The 21,586-nt window shown below is 39.1% G+C and overlaps 1 long non-coding RNA gene across 1 annotated transcript in view; it reads right to left on the bottom strand.

The window, feature by feature from the left end:
• LOC103348704 (uncharacterized) overlaps window positions 1-21,586 on the bottom strand; it is a 202,970-nt gene that overhangs the window by 72,818 nt on the left and 108,566 nt on the right. The window contains exons 2-3 of the long non-coding RNA XR_011387354.1: window positions 5,189-5,335; window positions 640-724 (exon numbers count right to left, since the gene is read on the bottom strand). This is a non-coding gene — a long non-coding RNA (uncharacterized lncRNA). The remainder of the gene's footprint in view (window positions 1-639; window positions 725-5,188; window positions 5,336-21,586) is intronic.

Raw genomic sequence — 21,586 nt, 5'->3', positions numbered from 1 at the left:
ATAAAAACTGGGGCTGGTGCTGTGTGTGTAAAGCCTCCACCTGCAGAGCCGGCATCCCATATGGGCACAGATTCAAGTCCAGGCTGCTTCACTTCTAATCCAGCTCCCTGCTAATGTGCCTGGGAAAGCAGCAGAAGATGGCCCAAGTCCTTAGGTCCCTGCACTCATGTGGGAGAACCCAGAAGAAGCTCCAGGCTACTGGCTTCAAATCAGCCCTGCTCTGGCCATTGCGGCCATTTTACGGAGTGAACCAGTGGACGGAAGACCTCTCTCTCACTCTGCCTCTGTAACTCTGCCTTTCAAATAAATAAATAAACTTTTTAAAAATGAATAAAACCTGAAAAATATATATATTATAAATATATACAACATATTTACATATTTTGTATAAAACACATTTGTAAGCATTGAACATAACACAGAATAATTATGCCAGGAGGTAATCCCTATGACTGCTTCTCTTTATTGCCTAACAAGGGTTTCCAGGCTGTGCCACAGGATCGGGAAACCCAAGCAATAGCCGGTAGTTTGAGGCAATGGAATAAGTGGAGCTGAGAGTCCAGAGTGGCCAGGGTGAGTGGAGTTTACAGAGTAGAGTACTACAGAGAGAGAGAGGTACAGAGAAAGAACTATGCTTACCTGTGGGGGAGCCCCTTGAGTATCCAGTGATGTTCTGCTCAGTACACGCGTGGAAAGAACTACTGGAGGCTAGGTAAAGAACTGTCTGAAAGGATAAAAGGGAGAAAAAAATCTTTGGAGCACATACAGATCTGGAAATAGTTACTGGTCCCAAGGCAAGAATGTAACACCTTATAATGTGTAGGGTATCAGGTAAAATATTCAGAAGCATTTGCCTTATTAATGGAAAAAATAGTGTTTGAATAATTAATATGGCCCTGCTTAACAGAATTGAGTCAAGATCCAGAAATCTCAGATGGTTTCCATGTAATTTAACCATGCTCGAGAACAAAGTTCAAGAATAGTTTTATGATAAAAATTACCTAATATCCAACTAGTTAGAATTACAATGAATTCATATCTCATTGAATAAAAACTCTTTAGACATATAAATAGGTAGAAGAGCACTATTCACGATGAAGAAAAAATCACTATAAAACAAAGATTATACAAATTTAGGAAAAATATACAAAAAATTATACAAAATTTAGGAAAGGATATTACAATAGTTTAACTAAATCCCATGTATTCAAGAAAATAAGGGAAATATTGAACATATTAAGCAAAGTAATAGAAGATAGGAAAAAGACTCCAATCTAGCTTTAAGCAAGAAAATAACAATGAGAAGAAAAATCACTGGATGGGATTAACAATAGATGAAAGGCAAAAACAAACTATATAAATAAATCAATGACATAAAATGTTGGTTCTTTGAAAAGATTGATAAAACATGTATGACTTTATCTGGAACAAAGAGGAGGAAATAAACAACACTCTATTCACTAAGATGTGACATCCCCAAAGATTCTAGACATATGAAAATAAGGAAATAGTATAAATAATTGTACACCAAAAGCCACTAGAAAATTAGTTGAAATAGGCCAATTCCTTGAAACTGGTAAACAAACTGGTAAATCTCATTCAAAAAGAATGAAATAATTTGATAAGCCCCATTAATATTAAGTAAATTGAATTTTAATTAAGTGCCTCACATGGAAAAGTCCAGATCCACATGGGTTACATGATGATGTCAACCAAACTTTTAAGAAAGAAATAATGGCCAGTGCCGTGGCTCACTAGGCTAATCCTCCGCCTTGCGGCACCGGCACACAGGGTTCTAGTCCCGGTCAGGGCGCCAGATTCTGTCCCGGTTGCCCATCTTCCAGGCCAGCTCTCTGCTGTGGCCAGGGAGTGCAGTGGAGGATGGCCCAAGTCCTTGGGCCCTGCACCCCATGGGAGACCAGGATAAGTACCTGGCTCCTGGCTTCGGATCAGCTCAGTGCGCCGGCCACAGCGCGCCAGCCACGGCGGCCATTAGAGGGTGAACCAACAGCAAAGGAAGACCTTTCTCTCTGTCTTTCTCTCTCACTGTCCACTCTGCCTGTCAAAAAATAAAAAAAAAAAAAAAGAAAGAAATAATACCAAAAACAGAAGTGAAGAAAAAAATATTTTCCAATTTATTCTGAGGCCAGCTTTACCCTGATCTGAAAAATAGATAAAGGTATTACAAGAAAAGAATACTGCAAACGAAAAGCTCTCATAAAACATGAAAAAGTTTAACACGTTAGCAAATAAAATCCAATGATATATAAGAAATGTAACATGTGATGATCAAGTTTGGTTCATTCTGGAAATACCAGGCTAGTTCAACATTTGAAAAGAAATGTATTTCAGCATATCATCAAAGAAATCAAGAAAAAAATGAGTATTTTGATAGAGAGAAAGGAATATTTGACAAGTCTTATGCATGTGCTTTATTAAAACTCTCACAACTAGAAAAAGAAAAGAACTTTGTCAAAAGGGCACCAAACAAAAATAGACCATCCCTCTAAACGTTAAACCAAAAATAGCTAAATCATGTAAGACACAGAGTAGAAAAAAATTTTATGGCCTTGAGAAATATTTTTAAATATAATGCCAAAATCACAATGCATAAAATAATATACTGATAAACCAAACTCAAAATTTTAAAATTCTGCTCTTCAAAACGTTGTTAAGAGAATAAAAAGATAAGTCACAAACTAGGAAAACAGATTTGCAAATAACATTTCTAATAGAGGTCTTCTGTCTAAAATATAAAAAGACCTCTCTAAAATTAATAATAAGGAAAAGAAAAGTAAGCAATCAAAGTATCCAAACAGCTCTGGCATTGTTGCACAGTGACCTAAGCTGCTGACTACAATGCCAGCATCCCAAGTTCAACACCCAGCCAATCCACTTCCAATCCAGCTCCCTGAAAACGTGCCTAGGAAAGCAGTAGAGGATGGCTCAAGTACTTGGGCTCCTGCCCCTCACATGAGAGTCCTGAATGGAGCTCTGGGCTCCTTGCTTTGGCATGGACCAGCTCTGGCCATTGCTGCCATTTGGGGAGTAAAACAGCAGATGGAAAAAAAAATCTTACTCTCTCTCCTCTCATTACCTCCCTCTCCTCCTCTGTTTCTACTCTATCATTCTGCCTTTTGAATCAATAAATAAATCTTTTTAAAAAGTTAACAGAACCCTCACCAAGGAAGATGTATCAATGGAAAACAAACAAAAGAAAAGATGGCTTAACATCATTAGTCATTAGGGTAATGCATATTAAAGCCAACTTAACATACTGTTACAAAAGAGGAAGTAAGGGAGGAGAGGAACAAGGGAGAGAGGAAGACAATCAGACCCAGTGCCTCTCTCGACCTTCCAAGGTGACTCCTAAAGTCTTTAAATCACATTCATGCTCTTTCATAAAATGGCCCCTCTCTCCCTCTTCAGTCTCGGTGCTCACAATTCTCTAACTCCCACCTGCTTTGGTTTTCTTCCTCATGTATCCTACATTTTAGTTTACATTATCTCAAAGGTTATTATCACAATGACCCCAGAAATTCCTGTGCCACAGTAATAAATGTCTGCCATCCTTTCCCTGAGTTGTTAGCTGCCCCTCAAAACACACCTCTAACAAAACTTTTCTTGAAATGATTTTGTCACCATTGACGTCCTTATGAGTCTCTCTTTTATTGAGAAATCCTGGAGGGCAGAAGCTATCTGTCCAATTCCATTTTCCCAGTAGTTCACACACTGCCTAGCACACAGTTTACATTTAATGTAATTTGCTACGTGAAGAATGGATTTAATTATGATAATGTATACTCCATCCCAAGGTGACCTTTTTCTATCAGAGCATATTAGTTGAAAGTCCCAAAAGTAGCCATAGCTATTATCCCAACATTTGTTTCCTTTTGTGTTGGAAAACAAGATTAAAAAATTACAAATACTAACACATGAGACCACTCAAAAATGTTCATCACAACAGAGAAAAAAAATTCTCACTCTCAAGGTTCATACTGGGCTACACAGCCTCATTGTAGATTGTTCTTCCAAATAATGGTATCCAGGTAACTCTTTAAAGTGGCTATACTGCCAGGTTTTACCCGTTTTCAATGAACACTAACAACAATGACTTAGAGCAAACTGCAGAACAGCTAACAAACTGCTTCTTCAGAGAGTACAGGGCTTATTTGTGAATGCTTGAAATCTGGAATTCAGTTTGCCTCAAAATTTTACTTTGACAAAGTGTCTGACAATGAAGAAATAATGTAATCTAGCTCTCAGGACAATCCCCAGTGGGAATATTGAGATGTGAGGAGAATTCTCTTGGAATCACAGAAGTATTCATCAGAATATATTTCTCTCTCTATTTTCATGGCGTTTATGAACTCTGCACACACCCCCAAAAAGCACATTTACTGTAAACACATCTTTTGTTGACCACTTATGCGTGGGATACACATTTCCTGGAGTAAGCTGGAATGAGCCCTGTTTTGCCATTTATCTTTGACATAAAACTGAAGAAAGATAAGAAAGAAGTTCTGAAATGTTGGACAGAATCCTGATGCAGTCCACTGTGAGGGTAACCTGAAGTATAGCCACTTAAGACATCGTTCTGTGTCATTTAGGTAAGACAATAGAACAAGACAACAAAATGCAAGCAAAAAAAATTTTAAGCCAGCCTTCAAAATATAGCTAAGAAAACTGAAGTGAGGATGTGTAAATTTCCAAGCAGTTTGCTAAGAGGTGAAAATTAAAATCTAGCTGGTTATTCCCTCCAGAACAGGTTGTTTCCTCCTCCTTTAAAACATAAAGAAGAAATCATGTATCACATAAAGGAAGTCCTTTGAAAGCTTCTGTTAGTAGTGGGTTCATTTATTTTTCCCCTGAGCAAACGTCACTGGATTCAAATGAAAAGCTGGAGGCACGTTTGGTAGATGATAATGAATGATGAAGAGTCTAGCGAGTAAAGTCACAGTGGAAAATCAGGATGGTAAGTTTCCTTTTACAAACATTTATTTAATAAGGATGTACACAGAATCCTGAGGGCAAAATGGCTGATGGGAAACAATTATGATATACTTAGGGGTGTCTTTGAACATTTATTTCAAACTGATGGGAACTGCGTGGAAACTAACAGCAAATGAAATCCTCATAGCTCAGCTGCAAGTTACATGAAAAGTAGTAACATGAAAACATCACTCACCTTCTCCATTCACAAAGATAAAGGGAAGGCTCTTGAGGAATTCTGTCTTCAGTCATGAAGATAAATGTAGAATAAACGAAAAGGAAAACTGTTGCCATCTGCATCAAAGCTTATTGCATCAGCATGTTACTTGTTTCTGAGTAGGTTCTGTGAAAAACAAATCATGTGGAGAAGACATTTAACACAGTGAAGATAAAGCGTGCATTCCATAACCAGCTTTGATTCTTACCTCCAATATCTAACTCCAGCTTCCGTGCTAATGTAGACTCCGGAAAGAATCAGTAATTAATAGCTCACGTAATTAGATTCCTGCCATCGACTTGGGAGACTTGGGTTGTGTTCCTGCCTAACAGCACCAGCCCAATCCTAGCCTCAGCCCAAGCTGTTAGAGGCATATGAGAAGAAAACCAGCAAAGGCAGCATGCTTTGGCTCTTTTGCCCTCAAATGAAAAAAAAAAAAAAAAAACCTTTGTTATGTAAATTCAATTGTCCCAACTCTTTCGAATATAATTAAAATATATGAATAAGATATGAACTTCACCCAGTAATGGAAGATGTGTAAGCTTTCAAAGTCAAATCACATTAAGCAATCATGTAAGTATCTGCCAATTACCACTTCCTTTTATTATAGGAGGAAATATTGTAAGAATGACTCATGACATGAGGCCTGTTCTCCAACAACCTGAGTTTAGAGGGACAGTAAAAGATTTTCAATGCTAAAAACCCTTTCTGCTGTGTCAGTAGCAATTCCAGCAGCCTGTACCTTTTAAAGCATTTATTCTTCGCCCCAAAGGGCATGAAATAGCAGCATCTTAAAGATTTTTTTTAGAAAGCCCAGTCTCCACTTTACTGGCACTATGCCTAGAAACTAGGTCTCTCTTTCACTCCAAACCCTGGGTTTGAAGCAGGGTGGGAATAAAATGATAGAAGAGTCTTCAGACAAACTCCATGCTCTGGGAACCAGATTTCGGGTCCTGCTTTAGATTCCAGTGTGACTTTATTCTAACAAGTCAGATCAACTCCTACAGAAAGTCTTTTGTCACAGCTCCCAAGCCACTCCTTTGTTTGGAGTTCAATAGTGTCCTCTGAAAACATATTTAAGATATTAACATTAAATTAAATTATGAAGTGAATTCTCTTTGGAACATAAACTCCTTTGAGGTTAGAGCCACAGCCACTGTTGTGTCCTAAGCACTTAGCGGAGCATCAAGTATACAAGAGGTGTTTAATAAATGTTGAGTGAATTGCAACTGAACTGAGCAAACTGACCGGATCAAGACTTTAAACTGTGCTCCACAGAACCCTCCGAATTCTTCAGATATATATATATATATATATGTATATATAAACTGACATTACTGTGAGAAATTGGTTTTGGTGGATGTATACCTCATTTGTGTAAATGTTCTAGAATCTCATGGAACAAAATTGTAGAATAATCGAACATGCTAAAATCATGGAGATGTATAATGTGATTATTTAGGAAAGAATTTCTCGCTTGGTTTTCAGGAATGCTGGAAAGGTATCATAATTGAAAAGAAACATGAATTGTCCCACATTTGGGATTAATCATGTTGAGTTCTCCTATGCATCATAGACAACAATAAATGCCATAGAGATTATTATTTGAGGAGGTACTTCCTAAGATTTTTTGTTGCCAGAGGTACATGATATCATGTCCAATAGAATAGTCACCAGAAGTAGCTATTCCTCTTGTCTATTGAGAGCAAGTGGGAAGGAGACAGGGCATTGGCCATATAAGGGAATATTTATCTTAACTTAGTGTCAATAATTTTAAATATGCAGAACTAATCAATCATAAAGGTGAGAAAAGTCCAGAACATGACTGGAATTGGACCAGGGAGTCAAACCGAAATTCTCCTGCCCAGGGCCTGATCTCAGTTGCACTGGCAGGAAGAGACTGACTCCCTCTCCCAAGTCTTGTGAGTGTAGCTTCCATGAGGCCAACAGCAGGCAAATGAAGTAATTAAAGCCGAGCCCATTGTGGGCTACTTTCACCCAACCAGACCACAGGGTAGAAGGATAGGTGCATGCAGAATGCTTTTTAAATATGTAATTGAGAGAAAGACTGAGGTCTTGAAGAAGAAATGTTTGAGTGTCTGATATCAGGAACACTCTGAGCACTGGATAGCGGTTGATTGGCCTACTGAGTCAGGGCAGGGCAGTCCAGCAAGTACAGAATGTGGTTATGCATCCATGGTGTTTGCATGTTTCAGTGCTACCTGGAGGAAGGCAAGAACTGATGAAATGTGAGACAGACTCTTTCGGTATGTTGTATGAGTCGTCAGTTAAGAGGAACCTTCCTTGCCTTAGGTGTCAGTTGCTCTCTTTTTTTTTTTTTTTCTTTTCTTTTTGACAGGCAGAGTGGACAGTGAGAGAGAGAGACAGAGAGAAAGGTCTTCCTTTGCCGTTGGTTCACCCTCCAATGGCCGCCGCGGCCAGCGCACCGCGCTGATCCGAAGGCAGGAGCCAGGTGCTTCTCCTGGTCTCCCATGGGGTGCAGGGCCCAAGCACTTGGGCCATCCTCCACTCCTCCAAGGCAATCCTCCAAGGTGGAGGATTAGCCTGTGAGCCGCGGCACCGGCTGTCAGTTGCTCTCATTGTTCTCATTCTTCCCCTAAATGTGGAAGCTGGGATACAGCCTCCCCAGACGGATGTATTGAGTGAAGAATTATCAGTGACATTAAGCACTGATGTGATACTAGTTCAGATATGCCACTGTCATCCACATAAGTGATAAATTGGGATTTGAATTTGTTAGAACTGACTCCAGGACTTAGGTCTCTAATGACTATGAAACAGTATCTTCTGACTCTGTTGAAGTCTTGAAAATGGTTTTACCTCTAAATGGTGTGGGAAGTCACTGAGCCAATAGAGGACATCACCTTACCTTCAAAGAGGAGGCAACTCTGGGCAGATGATTCATGCTAACGGAGCACAAGCAAGCTCATGCCAACACAGCATAAGAGCTCTGAGATCATGGCCTTCAGAATCCTGTAGAGCTGGGCTCAGGGCTTGGTTCTGCCATTTACTTACAGACCTTGAAGACATCACTACAATTCTAGGCAGCTATGAAAACATCATGAGATTGCCATTGGAATCAACTAAGTAAATTATGCAAAACTCTTGGCATAGTGCCTAGAACATAATAAGAGATTTATAAATACCAGCCATTATTACTGATGTTGTTATTATTGTGTTTGCAATCATGTTTTGATATTGTACTTTTTGTCTTTTCTAGCAAATACTGCCAATCCAATTCTTCCTTATAATCTCTTAGGGGGCAACAAAGAAATTAAATATATTTAAGAATGACTACTTCTCAGTATAGAACTCTAAATAGAAACTGATGAATTAGGAAATTAGTTATCATCATAGTTATGTGTACCAGAGATACTAATACCCTAATATAAGAGGAAAGAGAACAAATAATACAGAAAAATTAATTATTCACGACAATTTTCTTAGGAATAATAATGGTAATTTGGCCATGTAGAAAATGTGTTCAGTCTTTGGAGGTACACACTGAATCACTTAGGGATAAAGTATGATGACGCTTGCAGCCTACTTTTAAAATACCATTCCCAATGAGACTCCTGTGTTTCTATATACCTTGGCAGTATGAACACCAACAGGTTTTGTCCCATACTATCATTTTAAGTGTATATATAATAGTCAACAGTTTTGAAAGACAGAGATGTCTCCCTCTGGAGAAAAATTAAGCATATTTGTTTACAGTACCCAATAAAAATTTGAGGTTCCTCAGTGGTGACATAAACCTTCTACACTCCGTCTACCTGGAGCTGCCTCTGTGATACTCCCACAGGACTCGGGACAAAGGGATCTGATGGGAACATAAAGCTCATGCTGCCTTCTGGGCCGTAACAACATGCTTTAGATTCTGAATCCTCAGAAGGCTAACTCGACAGTTTTCAAATACAATAAAATTTTAGAACATTCACAGTTCTTGACTTCTCTTTTCAAATGTTTGAGCCAAATAAACATGTCTGTATGTGTGTATATATATATATATATGTATATGTATATATATGTGTATGTGTGTATGTGTGTGTGCATATACTGAATTGTAAAAATCAGGAAATTAATATCCTATCAAAATAAATATATATGGCTGTGTGTTGTAGCACAGCAAGTTGGGCCTCTGCTTTGAATGCCTGAATCCTGTTTCAGGGTACCTGGTTTGGGTCCTGGCTACTCTGCTTCTGATCCAGCTTCCGGCTAATGCACATCTTGGGACACAACACATGATCACTCAATTACTTGTGTCCCTACTACCTAAATGGGAGACCTGGAGATGAATTTCCTGGTTTCTGGCTTCAGTTTCACCCAACCCCGGCAGTTGCTGGCATTTGGGGAATAAACCAGCAGATGGAAGCTCACTCTCTCTCGCTCTCTCTCTCTCTTTCTCTCTCTTTCTCCCCTACCCCCTCCCTTTTCCTTTTCCCTTTCAAATAAATAAAAATAAACAAACACTTAAAAGGAGTTTGACTGATGGTGATCACATAAGAAATATATTCACCTTAAGAAAACAACATAGATATATTACTAACCTCTACAACCTGTAAATATCACTGAACTTGACACGGGACTACATGCTACAAAGTAGAAATAAAAGGAAACCAGGACGTCGCAGGATCTGTGTCGGCAAGTAGGTATTAGGTGGCTCTTTCGGTGCTCTCCAGCTGTTGCTTCAAATATAAAATTAAGAAAAAAATCTATCCAAAAGCGCCTCAGGAGATTTGAAGAAGCAATAGGCTGGCAGAATACTTAAGAAACATTAAGTAAAATATTTTTTTATCTGTTCTACTTATAAGTAAAATATTTAATAGACACATATTTGCATATTGCTTTACTCATTGTCCCCTAAACACATGTCCATCAATGTCTCCCAGACATTCAATAAGGACCTACATTGTGCCAGGTATCATAATACATCTTATAATAGCCCTGTGATAGGTGGGTGGGGATTCTTATTAAACCTATTTTGCAGAAGAGGAAAGCGAAGATGCACAAGGTTGAAGGATTTGCCTGACAACCGGGCTGGAATTATAATCAGCCTTGACACATTCCCAGAGTCCGAGAATTTTATATTCCAAAACATCCACCAGCAAGGTTATTAGGGTCAACTTCATGGTCTCCTTTAGAATTAGAAAAATTTAACATGAGAATTTCTTATTAATTTTTCATAAAAATTTTATTCATAGTGAACTGATGTATGTACTATTTCGTGCTGAGGAATGTTAATTAAATGTAAAGTGAGGCATATATTGACTCACTGAGGTGTGAATTGCATTCTTTAGAAATGGGAAGGGTTGTGGAGCTCATTTTTTCCTGGTCCGCTCATTGTATGATGAACTAGGCAAAGGGCAGTTCACCAAAACATTACATTTAAATTTACAGGATAGCATTTCTTTCTTACCAATAAGCAAAAATTTTCAAGGTATAAGAGAAACTGATGGAATTAAACACAACCAAGGTAATGTTTTCAGAGTACTGTCTTTTCTACTCAATGTTACTGAGGTAGGATTGATAAATAAAAGCTATATATTTAAGAAACACTAAGTGACCATTTGAGATACATAGGCATTGTAAAATGATTACTACAAACAAGTTAATTAAGGTGTTTATCACTTCATTTATCTACTCTTTTGGTAAGAACACTTACGATTTACTCTCATCAAATTTCAAGTACACAGTATCATAGTGTTAACCAGAGTCATCATGTCAACATTAGATCTCCATAAATTTTTCATCATATAACTGAAAGTTTGCACCCCTTGACCAACAGCTCCCCATTATGAACCAGAAATCTTCTGTCTAGGTAGATATACAAAGGAAATGAAATCAGTATCCTGAGAAGGTATCTGCAATTCATATTCATTACAATGTTATTCATGAATAGTCCAGGTATGAAAGCCACATAGGTGTCTGTGAATGGATGAATGGCTAGAGAAAATGTGCTACACACATACACACACTTACATAAACATGCTTGCATGCACACACACACACATCAGAATATTATTCAGTCTTGGAAGAGAAAGAAATCATGGCATTTAAAATAGGCATTATGCAGGAGGACATTATGCTATGTGAAATTCACCAGACACAGAGAGACAAATACTTCAGGACATCACTTATATGTGAAATCTGAAAATGTTAGACTCATGGAAACAAAAAGTAGAAAGTACTGTTTATGCTACCGATATCTTTTTATTGAAGATCTGAATATAATCCATTATATTAAAAGCTTATCTGATTTCATAAAGATAATAAAAGGTAAATTTATTAATTATCAACCACCTAGTTTAGATTATTTAAATATTTTCTCATTATTTCAAGTATCATATTTAAAATATTAACAGTCTTCATTTGCTAGCATATTATACTTGGGGAAGTTGGTCAAAAAATTTCAATCTATAATGGTTTCAACTAGACTCAGTTTTTTTTTTTTTAAATGTGAACTTCAGTAAAAGTTTGTAATGGAAAGACTAACTACATTTATAGTTTTCTAGTCAGTTGATTTGGAGAAGCACAAAAAAGACAAATAAATACAGCAAAAATCATTCTCTTGATAATAAATAATATTAAAATCATTCATATTATAAATTTATAGTCAATATAAGAATTTAAGTGCATATGTTTATGAATATCCAAAGAACACATTTCATTGAGTGCAACTTTTCATAATTACAAGATTTTTCACTCGAATACAAAATGTGGTTGTAGGGTCTGTTGCACAAGTTCCTATGGGGACAAGTTTTGTAGCTCCTGTTGGACACAGTGGAATCTGGTCATCCGGTGTTAAATGTTGTGTCAGAAGGCTTATCGGGTTGGTCTCAGTCTGTGATAGGGAACCTACCAATGCGTCAACAATTATCAGACCCAAGCACATTCTCCCAGCATCAACCAATGGAGAGAGATTATTCTAAAATGGTAGCCCCCTCTAACATTTTTCATCAGCCCATGGCAAGTGGTTTTGTGGATTTTCCCAAGGCTTTCCAGTTTGCACGTATGGAGGCACTGTAATACCCTCTCAGCCTCAGCTTGCTGATTCCCAGGAGGCCCACTGTCTAATGGACTTCACAACCCAGATCCTGCTCGGAGCCCTATGATCAAAGTCACCCAAAATTCAACTGAATGCACCAATGCCCAGCAGGCCTGTCGGCTTCCTTCAGCCCCTGTTCTCAAAGGGGAAATCCCATCACCTCAGCTAACCAGACCGAAGGAGAGCAGCGGGACAGCCAACGGTGGCCTCTCCTAACCAGAGGCACCAGGATCATCTACCACCAAACCTTCCCGCTGGACTGCAAGAACTCACCCATTGCCCAGACACCCCCTTGCTGCCGCCCTCAGATTCCCCGGGGTCACAACTCCTCCAGCAGCTCCACCCTCCAAGCTAGAGGAGCTGAAGCAGGAGACAGAGGAAGAGCTACTCCATGACGCACAATTTGAAATGGACATCTAATCCACTGCAGATGAACCCTGTGTGTGGAGTTACAGAGGGACCCCGCATGCCGCCGCTGCTACCAAAGGCAATCTGGCCTCATGTGATCTCAACGGGAGTGACTTGTTGGTTCTGGGCCTCTTTTAGTTCAGAGGCAGCTAGACCAGGGATAAGAGTGGGCAATTTGCCAAGCCCTTAGCTCTACTTTGTCTTTAGTCTGTAGGTACTCTTCCCAAACCCCATCCCTCTATGCTTAGAGGCTGGGACTGTGGAATGGCGTATGTCTGCTTAGTAAACATTCAAAGAAAAAAAAAAACTGTGGTTATTGGTTTATGAAACAAGTTCAAGCTAATATCAATCTGGATTTATTTGTAGATTGCTTTAGACTTTAAAAGCTGAGGCTCAGAGCCTGCAATGTGGTGCAGAGGTTAAACCATCATTTGTGATGCTGGTTTCCACATTGGAATGCAGGTCGTGTATTGGCTGTTCCTGATGTGCCTAGAAAGGCATTAGATGAAGACCTACAGCTCTTTGAGAGACCAGGATGGCGATCCTGGCTACTGGCTTTGGTCTGGTCCAGACCTGGCTGTTGGGGCCAATTGAGGAGTGAATCAGCAACTGCAAAATAACTTTCTTCCCTGTTTCTCTGACTTCAATAAATAAATAAATCTTTAAAAATAAATAAAATAAAATGTATGGCTAGCTATTGGGTCATATGAATCCTTTAGGCATATCATGTATGAAAAACTGTCTAAAAACATAGAATTTATTGTGTTGTTTCTGATTGTTGCCATTAAAGAAAATAATCAATCTCGATAGCTTAATGATATTTCATCATTTCTACAGCAGAAACTACAGACTATTGAGACTAAACACGGGATGAGAAGGAAGCCAACAAGGAGCTCTGAAATATATGTAATATGGGCCAGTGCTGTGGCATAGTAGGTTAGGCTTCCACCTGCAGCATCCGCTAAGGGCACTGGTTTAGGTCTCAACTACTCCACCTCAGATCCAGATCCCTGCAAATGGTCTGGGAAAGCCGTGGAAGATAGCTCAAGTGCTTGCGCCCCTGTAGCCACGTGGGAGATCTGGACAAAACTCCTGGTTTTGGACTGGCCCGGTTCTGGCCTTTGTGGTGATTTGGGGAGTGAACCAACAGATGGAAGACCTCTCCCTCTCTCTATCTGTAGCTCTGCCTCTCAAATAAATAAATAAATAAATCTTTATTTTAAAAAAAGAAGTCCTAATAGCTTCTCAGGCAGGACTTTGAGAGATGGAAATAACTTTTTAAAAAAAAATTCTAAAAGAGGCTGGCGCCGCTGCTCACTAGGCTAATCCTCTGCCTGCAGTACCAGCACCCCAGGTTCTAGTCCCGGTCGGGGCGCCAGTTTCTGTCCCAGTTGTTCCTCTTCCAGTCCAGCTCTCTGCTGTGGCCCAGGAGTGCAGTGGAGGATGGCCCGCAAGTGCTTGGGCCCTGCACCCCATGGGAGACCAGGAGAAGCACCTGGCTCCTGGCTTCAGATCAGCGTGGTGCGCTGGCCGCAGTGGCCACTGAGGGGTGAACCAACGGAAAAGGAAGACCTTTCTCTCTGTCTCTCTTTCTCTTACTGTCCACTCTGTCTGTCAATAAATAAATGAATGAATGAATGAATAAATAAATAAAATTCTAAAAGAAATATATGCAATAATTGTAACCATTCAAAGAAAGAAAAAAAAGAGAGGAATTCTTGATGGAGGAATTCTTGAATTAGTCAAATTCTACTGTCTGGACAACATATTTATGTGTCAAAAGCAGAATATAAATCTAGATGGCTTCCACCATGTTTAAGAAACTTTCCATTGTAAGATTTGGTCATTTTGGATCGAAGATTTATTTATTTTTAACTTATTTTTCAGGGTTCTTAACCAAGAGGCATGGTTCTCAACACTTTTTACCCCACAGCTACACTGAAGTTTTTTGAATAAACATAAAAATAAGCCCTTAGGAATCCAAAAACACATCCACTGTGAATCACCTCTTTTGTTGAAATCCATTTCCCTATGGATCCATAGTAAGTCAAAAAGATTCGTGTTGAATTTTACTGTTTATGATTTGCCTTACAAAAACAGCAGGCAGATGTTTCTTCTCTAAATGAAATGATATGTTCATTATGCTTTTTTCAAACAGTGCCTTTATCTTTCATGGATAGATATTTGATAACCTCAAAATATCTAATATTTTTAATTGGAAAGTATTTGCTGTGCAACAACCATTTAACACACAGAAATGGGGTTTAAGGAAATTATTATTTTTTCAAGGTAGATTTTTTTTGTTCAAATTTGAGATGTAGAAAGACAGACAAAGATACAGATACACAGGAAAGCTCCCAGCTAGTGGTTTACTTTCCAAATACCTACAATAGCCATAGCAAGAATGGGCCCATGCCAGGATCCAAAACTCAGTCCAGGCCTCCTACATGGGTGTCAGAAACTCAATTACTTGATCAATCGTTTCTGCCTCCCAGGATCTGCATTCGTAGGAAGCTAGAGTCAGGAGCAAGAGTTGGAAACTGAATGCGTGCACTCTATGTTGGATGTAGTATCCAAACTGGGGTCTTAACTACTAGCTTAAATGCCCCCCCATAACTTCCCTCCCACCCACAACCCTCCCCTCTCCCGCTCCCTCTCCCCTTCCATTCACATCAAGATTCATTTTCAATTCTCTTTATATACAGAAGATCAGTTTAGCATATATTAAGTAAAGATTTCAACAGTTTGCACCCACATAGAAACACAAAGTGAAAAATACTGTTAGAGTACTAGTTATAGCATTAAGTCACAATGTACAGCACATTAAGGACAAAGATCCTACATGAGGAGTAAGTGCACAGTGACGCCTGTTGTTGACTTAACAAATTGACACTCTTGTTTATGGCATCAGTAATCACCCTAGGCTCTTATGAGCTGCCAAGGCTATGGAAGCCTTCTCAGTTCAACGACTCTGATCATATTTAGACAAGGTCGTAGTGAAAGTAGAAGTTCTCTCCTCCCTTCAGAGAAAGGTACCTCCTTCTTTGATGACCTGTTCTTTCCACTGGGATCTCATTCATGGAGATCTTTCATTTAGGTCATTTTTTTTTTTTTTTTTTGCCAGAGTGTCTTGGCTTTCCATGCCGGAAATACTCTCATGGGCTCCTCAGCCAGATCTGAATGCCTTAAGGGCTGATTCTGAGGCCAGAGTGCTGTTTAGGACATCTACCATTCTATGAGTCTGCTGTTTATCTCGCTTCCCATGTTGGATCGTTCTCTCCCTTTTTTATTCTATCAGTTAGTATTTGCAGACACTAGTCTTGTTTATGTGACCCCTTTGACTCTTAGACCAATCATTGTGATCAATTGTGAACATAAATTGATCACTTGGACTAGTGAGATGGCATTGGTACATGCCACCTCGATGGGATTGAATTGGAATCCCCTGGTATGTTTCTAACTCTACCATTTGGGGCAAGTCAGCTTGAGCATGTCCCAAATTGTACATCTTCTCCCTCTCTTATTCCCACTCTTATATTTAACAGTCATCACTTTTCAGTTAAGTTTCAACACTTAACAATAACTGTGTGTTAATTACAGAATTCAACCAATAGTATTAAGTAGAACAAACAAAAAAATACTAAGAGGGACAACGTATTTTGAAAGGCAAAGTTACAGATAAAGCAGGAGAGATGGAGAGAAAGAAAGATCTGCCATCAGCTGATTCACTCACCAGATGGTTACAATGGTCAGGACTGGACTAGGTCAAAGCTAGGAGCCAGGAACTCTACCCAGGTCTTCCAATGAGCCCAAGCTTTTGGGCCATCTTCCTGCTGCTTTCCCAGGTACATTAGCAGGAAGCTGGATGGGTAGTGGAACAGCTATGATTTGAACCAGCTGTCATGTGAAATTAAGCTTTGCGGGCAACAGGTTAACCCACTATAAACAGTACTAGCTGCTCTAGGCCTTCTACTATTAAGGATATCATTCCCTGCACCCAGTACATATTAATAGCTCAATGAATATTTGTTGAAAGAGGACATAATAATCTCCCTCTCTCAATTTACAGACATGGTATTAAGGTAGAAAGAGATTACGTCATGTGCTAGTTCATGAAAAGGTCAAATTAGAACACAGACTTTCTAGATTCTTGTCTAATTTTATATTTTTAATTATGCAAATATAAGATTTTAAAATTTTTGTTTATTTTCCTCAAAAGAGAGAGAGAGAAACTCTTCCATCAAGTGATTCACTCCCCAAATGTTTATAACATCAAAGACTGGGTGAGGTCAAAGTCAGCAACACATAACTCAATCAAGGTGTTCCACAAGGGAGGAAGGGACCCAACTTGAGCCATATCTGCTGCCTCACATGGTGCTGGTAAGAAAGAAGCTAGAACTGAAAACAGAGCTCAGAGGCAAACCCAGACACTCCAATATGAAATGCAGGCATCTCAAGCAGTATCTTAACCATTGCATTGAGTGTTCACCCCCAAGACATGAGTTTTGACGTTGATTGTACACATAATAATGAAGATTTTCATTGTATGAGTCCCTTATTCTGTTCAGGCTGACTATAACATAAAACCTTAAATTTAGTAACTTATAAATAACATAAGTTTCATTCTCACTGCTTTATAGCCTGGGAAGTGTAAGATCAAGATAGCATCTATGCTTATATTCCAAATGCCCTAAATAGCACTCTGAACTCAGAATCAGACTTAAAGGCATTCGAATCTGGCTGAAAAGTCCACAAGAGTATTTCAGGCTTAAAAAGCAAAGACAAAAAATGTGGCAAAAAATGATCAACATGAAGGATATCTGTGAGTGAGATCCCAGTGGAAAGAAGGGACCATCAAAGAAGGGGGTAGTTTTCTCTAAAGGGAGGAGAGAACTTCCACTTTGCTTAGGGCCCTGTCTAAATACTGATGGAGTTTGTGCACTCAAAGCACTTCCATAGACTTGGCAGCTCATGACAAGAGCCTCGGGTGATCACTGATGTCATAAATAATAGTGTCAATTGTTAAATCAACAACAGGAATCACTGTGCACTTGCTCCACACATAGGAACTCTTTCCATAATGAGTTGTACTATGAGAATTAATGGTAAAACTAGTCTTCAAAAAGTGCTTTGTGTGTCTGTGTGGGTGCAAACTGTTGAAATCTTTATTTAGTATAGAGTTGATCTTCTGTATATAAAGATAATTAAAAATGAATATTTTTAAACTTTTATTTAGTAAATATAAATTTGCAAAGTACAGCCTGCGGAATACAATGGCTCCCCTCGCCCATAACTTCCCTCCAACCCGCACCCCTCCCGACTCCCACTCCCTCTCCCATTCCATTCACATCAAGATTCATTTTCAATTCTCTTTATATACAGAAGATCAATTTAGTATATATTAAGTAAAGCTTTCAACAGTTTGCACCCACACAGAACATAAAGTGTAAAATACTGTTTGAGTACTAGTTATAGCATTAAATCACAATGTACAGCACATTAAGGACAGAGATCCTACATGAGGAGTAAGTGCACAGTGACTCCTGTTGTTGACTTAACAATTGACACTCTTGTTTATGGCATCAGTAATCACCCTAGGCTCTTGTCATGAGTTGCCAAGGTTATGGAAGCCTTTTGAGTTCTCGGACATTGATCTTATTTAGACAAGGTCATAGTCAAAGTGGAAGTTCTCTCCTCCCTTCAGAGAAAGGTACCTCCTTCTTTGATGGCCCGTTCTTTCCACTGGGATCTCAATCACAGAGATCTTTTTCATTTAGGTCCTCTTTTTGTTTTTGTTTGTTTGTTTTTGGTTTTGGTTTTGGTTTTGGTTTGGTTTTGTTTTGTTTTTGCCAGAGTGTCTTGGCTTTCCATGCCGGAAATACTCTCATGGGCTTTTCAGCTGGATCCACATGCCTTAAGGGCTGATTCTGAGGCCAGAGTGCTGTTTAGGACATCTGCAATTCTATGAGTCTGCTGTGTATCCCACTTCCCATGTTGGATCGTTCTCTCCCTTTTTTATTCTATCAGTTAGTATTTGCAGACGCTAGTCTTGTTTATGTGATCCCTTTGACTCTTAGTCCTATCATTATGGTCAATTGTAAACAGAAATTGATCACTTGGACTAGTGAGATGGCATTGGTACATGCCACCCCGATGGAATTGAATTGGAATCCCCTGGTATGTTTCTAACTCTACTATTTGGGGCAGGATGGGAGAGGGAGTAGAAGGTGGGACGGTTTGGGTGTGAGAGGGTGGGTATTGGGGGAGGAACTGCTATATTCCAAGAGTGTACCTATGAAATTTATATTTATTAAATAAAAGTTTTCTAAAAAAATTAAAATTAGCAACACCAAAAAAAAAAAAGATAGCATCTGTGTTGTATTAAGCCTAAGCCCTGCTTGCACCTGGATGGAGTATGGAAGATGCAAGGCAGTCTTCTGGGGCCTTTTTGTAAGGTCTCATTCATCAGAGTTCTGTGCTCACCACCTTAAAGGCTCCACCCTGCAATAATACTTGTATTACATTACGTATTAAGGCTTCACATATAAATTTTGAGCAGACATAAACATTCAGATTGCAGCAGTGAAATTTTCCACTTAAAGAACACTGACTTTCAAAATTCATTAACTGCGAATTCAACCAAGTACCTTTAGCTGTGCCCTTACAGAGCAAGGAAAAGTTAAAGTAGTCAGGGCTTAAATAATCTCGGTTCTCATTCACAGCTTCTCTCCACTTTATGTGCTTTCTGGGATGCAGCCTGTGTGTTTTCATTGTCAGCCTAGATTTTAGTGAGGCTCTAAAAATCCTATCATATTCTAGAATCCTTTGCACTGGTGTCTCTGTTCTCAAATTTCAGAATTGGAAAATACTTATTTTTGACTGATCCCCTCACACATTAATCCTTTACCACAACTCCATAAGGGGATCACCTAAGAACCATGGGCACTCCATTCTATTAAATTTTGTACTACTTCATAGGACAGCTAGAAGTATAGAACTCAAGGGTTGTCTGGTTTGGAGTATATTCTAGCTTTATTGATCTATAGCTGACAGTTAAAAGCTGTTAGGGGCCAGGGCTGTGGTGTAGCAAGTAAAGCCAGCACCACCTGCAATGCTGGTGTAAGTATGGGGACCAGCTCATGTCCCCACAGTTCACTTCCAATCCAGATCCATGCTAATGGCCTAGGGAAAGGAATGGAAGATGGCTCAAATGTTTGGGCACCTACCACTCACACAGAAGACTTGGATGAAGCTCCTGCTTTGGCCTGACCCAGCACTGGCCATTATAGTCATCTAGGGAGCTTTCTCTCTCTCTCTCTCTCTCTCTCTCTCTCTCCCTCTCTTTCTCTCTCTCTCTCTTTCTCCCTTGAATGTGTGTGTGTATGTGCATGCATTTGTCTCTCCTCCCTTCTACTCTGTAACTGTTTCTAGTAAATAAGTAATTTTTTTAAAAAGTGTGTATTTATGTTATACACCTTGATAACCTGATATATGTGAACATTGTACACTATTCACCATAGTGAATAACATCCATCACCTCTCACCATTACCATGGGTGGGGGCTGGGAGGGCAGGTGCAATCAATGGGATCTACCCTCTCAGCTTTGAATGAAAATATTTGTATGACTGTAGAAAATACTCTCCCATCCTCGATTTTGTAATGTAAATACTAATATCTGCCTTGGTGGTTATTACTATGATTCGACAAAATACAAAATTATAAAAATATTTGTCACACATGAGCAGTCAAAAATATTCATTTTCCTCATGGATGCTTTATCAACAGGTATGGGTAAAATTTGCTGCTTCTTAGATGTGCTAGTTTCCTACGGCTTCTGCAACAAATTACCAGAAACTCAGTGGCCTAAAACAAAAGGAATATATTATTTCACAGGGTTTTTTTTTTAACTTTTATTTAATGAATATAAATTTCCAAAGTACAGCTTATGGATTACAATGGCTTCCCCCCAGTAACGTCCGTTCCACCTGCAACCCTCCCCTTTCCCACTCCCTCTCCCCTTCCATTCACATCAAGATTCATTTTCGATTCTCTTTATATACAGAAGATCAGTTTAGCATACATTAAGTAAGGATTTCAACAGTTTGCTCCCACACAGAAACATAAAGTGAAAAATAATAGATGATTTTTTAAATGATGATGAAATCAGATCAGACCTATTGTCATGTTTAATCCCAGTGAGAGTCAAGTTGGGAATTGATAATTTCTTCTTTTTTTTTTTAACAGAAGATCAGTTTAGTATACATTAAGTAAAGCTTTCAACAGTTTGCACCCCCATAGAAACACAAAGTGAAATATACTGTTTGAGTACTCGTTATAGCATTAAGTCTCAATGTACAGCACATTAAGGACAGAGATCCTACATGAGGAGTAAGTGCACAGTGACTCCTGTTGTTGACTTTACAAATTGACACTCTTGTTTATGGCCTCAGTAATCTCCCCATGCTCTAGTCATGAGTTTCCAAGGCTATGGAAGCCCCTTGAGTTCTCCGACTCTTATCTTGTTTAGACAAGGTCATAGTCAAAGTGGAGGTTCTCTCCTCCTTTCAGAGAAAGTATTTCACAGTTCTTGAGCCTGAAAGTCATAAACCAGGGAGCAGCCAAATTGTATGTTCTCTGAATCTTCTGGTGGTTGCCAACACTCTTGGCATTCCTTCCTGTGTAGACAGCTTATTCCAGCCTCTGTATCTACTATTGCATGGAATGTCCCCTGTGTGTCTCTGCATCAAAATCTCCCTTATACAATGACACAGTCATACTTAATTTAAGGATCACACTAGCCTTAAACCTCTGGTCAAAGACCGTATTTACAAATAATGTCACATTCCTAGGTTCTGTTATATATGAATTGGGATGCACCAGAGTTGGCTTGACAAGTAAG

Source organism: Oryctolagus cuniculus, chromosome 3, assembly GCF_964237555.1.
Source record: "Oryctolagus cuniculus chromosome 3, mOryCun1.1, whole genome shotgun sequence".
NCBI classification, from domain to species: domain Eukaryota; kingdom Metazoa; phylum Chordata; class Mammalia; order Lagomorpha; family Leporidae; genus Oryctolagus; species Oryctolagus cuniculus.
Note: the sequence above shows the minus strand (reverse complement) of the source record. Positions and strands in the feature narration are given on the sequence as shown.